The sequence below is a fragment of the Oxyura jamaicensis genome, chromosome 3, assembly GCF_011077185.1.
Source record: "Oxyura jamaicensis isolate SHBP4307 breed ruddy duck chromosome 3, BPBGC_Ojam_1.0, whole genome shotgun sequence".
Lineage (NCBI taxonomy): Eukaryota > Metazoa > Chordata > Aves > Anseriformes > Anatidae > Oxyura > Oxyura jamaicensis.
Window position 1 is genome coordinate 32,454,603 of NC_048895.1, and position 6,084 is coordinate 32,460,686.

A 6,084-nucleotide genomic window follows, 5' to 3' on the forward strand; every position below is an offset into this window, starting at 1 on the left:
AACCTGTTCAATATCTAACAGGCTGGTGGAGAGGAAAGAAGAAGTTTGTGTCTACATGACTGTGGAAACTATGACACAATATAATAAGATGACACAATATAATAAGTATAGCAAGAAAACATTTCTGAAAGTCAAGAGGCAATGTAGGTTGCCTTGGAGTTTACAAATGTTCACCACTGATGCTATGTGAAAAAAAAGGGGGGATAAAAAAGCATTTTTTAGAAAGGTCATTCTCAGGGAGCAGGATGGATTAGATAAAGATACATCTTACTGTATTATGATTCAGTAAGTTTTCTTCTCATATATGATGCTGGAAAATCATTCAGTGGTTTACGTGTATCACTGAGGCAGATATCTCAGTGAAAGGAAGGCCATCATCCTGAGGGGTAACTTGAAGAGGTCTGACATAGGAACACTAGCATCAAGCAGTCTTCTGGGAAAGTTTGAAATACATAGTTATCCTCAACAACCCAAACAACCAAAACAAAAATATGAAAAAAAAAGATAATATGCAATTATGATAATATGCAAAATCTGAATACTTTTTATGCTAAGATAGAAGAGACACCTGTTCATGAGTTTTCAGAAAAAGTTTGTGTTAGACCTGTAATAACAAAGCACTTTTCAATGATTCCTATAATATTGTATACTTCCTTAAATCCCCAAATTGTTATTTTCAGATCTAAATAATTTGTTTGTATCAGTTTTTGAAGAAAACTGAAATCATTTTATTACCTACAAATATGTTATTTCTTCACACAAACATTGGTTTTAAGTATGGCTTATAAAATATGAAAAGCTTTGGTTAGCAAAGCAGCATCTCTGTATCAGGTGGTTATTCTTTTTGTCATTCTTCAAATGCAGGCTTCAAATTAGAAAGAACTGATCTATTCGGTCCCTAAAACAGACACCAAGGAAGCCATAACAGACAAGAAGGGAGCTGTTTCTAACTAACAATACTAAGCCAAAGTCAAGAACAGTAAATGAAAATGACCTCAAAGTAGCCAAAAGACTGCCTATGTTAATGTTGAATAACACCACAGTAAAATTATTTAATTTCTGTCATTGTAAAATTTGTGAAACTTTTGTCAATGTAAAATTATTTCAATTTCTGTTATTGCCACCCAAGAGGACATAATTACTGTTTCATTCCTCGGAGGGCAATTTATCCTTTTTAAAGAAATTCTAAAACCTTGTAAACTCCCCACACTTGGCCACTGCTCTGCAAATATTAAGGCTGCTAAATTTTTATTTAAAAAAAAAAAAACAAAACAACAACAAAAAAAAAACATTCTCAAGCTTCTTTCTCTGACATACAGCAAGAAAAACCTAATTTTGGCCCCACTTTTATTAAAGTAAATATAAAGTAATACCAAATAAAGTTAGGGGAATTGGTGCTGATTTCAATAGCCCCAAGTTATATCAGAACACATTCTCTAAAAAAAAACAAACCAAAAAAAATCAACACTTAGAAATGTTTTGTTATATCCAGTGCAATGTCTATCATTTCAGATGAAACCTTCTGAAAAAAAAAATGTAGGAGTTCACCCCTTAATAGTCAATATTGTTACTCTTAGTTATTTAAAATATCTGAGTCACAAAACTGATTTAAAAATTGTTGTTTTTTAAATGTATTTAGCATTTTTATTTTTATCCATCTGGTTAAGGTTTAACCCATCTCATTTACAAATTTAACAGCATTATCTCAAGAGCCAGAGACATCTAGAAAGCAGGAAGTCTGCTGGGATTTCTCTCACTCACTTTCTCACTGCCAAGTATGTGACTGAAGAAGATTTGGCAATCCTGGTTATCTGAATTAAGATGACAAACTGGATGTCTAGGGCCCAAATCCGTAATCCAGCCAAGCTGTTGCTCCCTCCCTTTCCTCGTATTTATAACAGCATCTGTTCCTCCAGTCTTCATAGTGAGTAGCAAAGTTAAAGAAATGAGGAAATTCTCCCTTTTTCTTCCTCATCTGCTTGGCTTCTTTCCTAACTACCTGCCTGCCACCCAGGGCACGTAGCATGCAAAGCCCGTTTTGACAAGACATGAGCTGCTACCACTTTGTTTTTGATGGAAAGAAGGAAGGAAATTTCAAATCACAGGGAGGGGGAATGATTTCAGAAGACACTCTTTGCAACTGCTGCCAGCTCTGCAGAGCTTGGCTCAGTAAAAGAAAGACAAGCACGTGAAACATGTTTCATCACCAAGCTTTCCTGCATTTTCCTTATCAGTAATTAGCAAGTAGCAGAATGTGTGCATTTCCTCAATGAAATTAATTACTGTGTAAAGGGCCAGAAGTTTTTAAACCAAAACTTAAAAGACATCAGAATTACACAGGCCTTCTGCAGGATTTCTGGAGGGACAATTTTTTTCTCTTTCATTCAGAAAAAAAAAAAAAAAAATGCAACTGTACCAACTGTTACCACAATCTCTATTAATAAAAGACAGCACAAATATTACGAGGCATCCTTTAGGAGTGGACCAAAGTTCCTGTACTATCATGATGAAGTACCACAGAAACAACAGATATCCAGCATTACTGTCCAGATCTTAAGGCATTTTTGCTGTCATTGATGAGTTAGGCTTTCCAACTTCACTCGTCTTTCACAGATTAGCTTCTCTTTCCAGGCAGAAAAGTAATCTCTGTAAGGCAGAAAACAGGAAATCTGTAACCAAGCAAGAAATCTTTAACAAGCCTAACTTTGGGTTAAAGGCATAACCCCGCCACCCCCCCCCCCCAAATAAATAGATAAAATACAATAACTCTGCTTGCTCTCAACAGACCCGCTTCTTCAAGTCACGGAAATGCTCTTCAGTCAAGGAGAAGAGTAGGAGAGATCACTGGGGTCAGTTTGAGGTAGGTCTTGCCTTTCACAGACTCCTGAAGACAGTGAAGTGCATGAAGTACAGCCAGCACTGCTGTGTTCATGCTTGTCATCCATTTGTGAGATGTGAACAGAAACATTTTCAGTGTGAATAGTTTATGACACTGAAGGTTGAACAGAAGAAGAACCAGAACAGACTGAAGTAATGTGTGAGGAAGGGGAAAAATGCATAACAGTGAAGAAAAAGAGGGACAAAAAGAAAAACAACAAACAAACCCCACACCTGAAAATAATGAAATCATCATAACAGTGGCTCTCAGAAGAGGCTTTTCAGAAAAACGGTGATATTTACAAAAGCTATTAAAATGTGCAGGAAGATACCAGCTTAAAAGATAGGAACCAAAGAAAGCTCAGCTCCATTGTGCTCAAGCTTATTTTTAACTAGCATACAAGTAACCAACTGTCAATTAAACATAAGGATTTCCCAAAGAATTACAGATCTCCTGGTTCCTACAGGGCTAAAATGCATAATGTGGAAGAGAACAAGTGTTAGAGGTAAATATGTAAAAAAATTGGACTGCCCTATATGAATAGACGCTCCCTTTCCAATAACATTAAAAATGCCAAGCCCTAGACACTAGCTTGGGATGCCCTAGCAGCATCCTGGCAGGTAAGTGAAAGTGTTGTTTTGGAAGCCACATTCAGCATGTACCCAAATTAACAGCCTCATAGAGAACTCATTTTCTCTACAGTGTTCTAGGGAATGATTCAGAAACTGAGATGACAATATGATACCAAAATACAGCCACATATATCTGCTATTTTAAAAGAGTCCAAGACTAAATATTCTCCTTGAAGCCATAGAAACAGTTATTCAACACCACATGTCCAGAGAAATCTGCTAATAAATCCAGCATTTCACCTATGACTCAGGACGTTAGAGCTGAAGGACTTTGGTTGTGATAACAGTTATGTGTTCAGCAAGAGAATTTGTGGTTCAGCCTGGAGAAGAATGGGAGAAATACGCCTTCCCCCAGAGCACTTGTGTAATTCTGAAAGAGAGCTTCAGGTATCTATCAATATTAACAATACCTGGCGGTGCTCTCTACCATCATAAAAAAAAAAAAAAAAAAAAAAAAAAAAAAAAAGATTTTTAAAGAGCCAAAAGCAGCTAAGTACTTTTTTCGCATGGAGTTCTTTGGGGAAAGAATCTCAGTATCATTGGACAAAGATCAGATTAGAACAGGTTAAGCATTTTCCCATATTTGTAAGCAGGATCAGTTTGTAGGGTAATCTGTTGCTGAACAGTCATCTCCAGGTTCAGAGTATAATTAATTTATAAATATCATCTGAGACACAGACCATTTGCAAAATTACGTCTGCCTCCTCATGGTTGACCAGGCAAGTTTTTATGTTTGTTTGTTTTCATGTTTTTTGTTTGTTTTTTAATCATTGTGATTAAGCTGTTTAACTGGAAGCTGGGTGATTCATACTTTACAGAGAAAATTTATCATATAGTTGACCACTATTTTTTCCCTTCCCATTCCTCTACAAAGAACTTGACAAGGCAGGACTTGGTGGATCTGTTCTACTTGGTGGATCTGGCTATAGCTCTCTTCATGTAAAAAGCACATGTATCGGATCTCCTGTTCAATCACCCAGCACTTTCTGTTGATACTTCCCTGAAAAATAAGCAGCTACACAAATTCTTAGCCTTTTTGCCTCGTGGTACAATGCTAAACCAGCCACATTCCACAAGCTCTGCAAAGCTCTTGTTACCACTATTTGTCTTCTGGAACGGGCTCACCCCATTAATCACACAGTCAGAGGAGTTCACCGTGGTTTCAGCAGGGGCCATATATTGCACTGTTGTTCTACCCAAGTCCGCTTTGTTTGGCTTTCATAACAAAGACATTCGATATTGCACATGCCCAGGGAATAGCAGGTATGCCATGACTTCCGTAGCATCCAGGTGTTATAAGAAACGCAGAAGTGCTGTGTATTAATATCGTCATTACACAAAAACACTGTATTGATCCAGATTAGCTCCTTATTCATTTCACTGCTGTTTAAAAACTGCTGTTTGAAACCTTTATACTCATGTGGCAGTTGTTTTGTCCATGGTACTAAAGTTTCAATAACTACTCACACAGAAAGACAATTTCTGGAAAGCTAACATTAATTAGTTCCTCATCTTTCTACACATTGTAGCCCAGAAGAGTGGCCCTAAGGAAGGAAAATACTGTACCCTCTTCTCCCCACGTCTCATTTTGTTCCCCTTATGTCTGAAAAATGTGGTTATGTTATTCTTCATTTCAAGTTAAGACATCTACCACGCATTTCATTTTTAAAATACTATGCTTTTTAGAAAGAGAAGCATATAGTCGACGGGCTGTAAGAACCTGATTTATAGCTGATGAATATAAAAGCTCATGAAAAATAAATGACAGAAATGACCACACCTCAACAAAAACACAGAAAATCCCAGTAATATTGAACTGTAAACAGTATTAAAGTGTGAACAGAAATAGTCATATATCATTACCACATATATGACAGAGACATTGTGTCACGCATTCTTAGAAAAGGTTGATCATTTCTCAGGCCAAAGAGGGTACTGGCTTCTGAATTTGAGGCTTTTCCAAGGTTAAATGGTGTTTCCCCCTTTCACGGACTGAAAGACTTGTTTTAGACTTAGCCCCACTTCCAGGTGAAATCCAGATCATGCAAACATAAAGGCATATAAATAAGTTTACTGAAAGGGAAGTCAACTAAACAATTAGATACCTGGAAACCTCTGTTTTATATCAATGTATTTCGTGAGCTTGTAGTGAAGTGCTTCTTTAACTCTCAGAGGAGAGGTGAAGGCCTCCGCAAAATGGCAGGCATTCTTGTGAAATATTTATACCAAATTTTCAACAAAACCAGTGGGAGTTAAAAAATCCCACCAGCTCCCAGAAAAGCTCAGCATCTTGCAGTAACCATAAATGAGCAAGAAGACAAAATATATTCCTTATACTGTATTTCAGTGCTTTTAGATCTGAGTTAAATATAGGCATATTGGCTAGATAGAATAAGAAACGCATGTTACCTCTGCCAGTGGTATGAAGGCTGTCGGTTTGGCAGCTCACAAGAGTATAATTTTGTACATGGACTTTTATCTGGAAAGTTTCCTATTCTAGAGCAACAGTGGAAACAGTACACAGAAATACATGTAGTCACCAGCATCTCTGTCCTTCCTTATCTGCGTGACTCA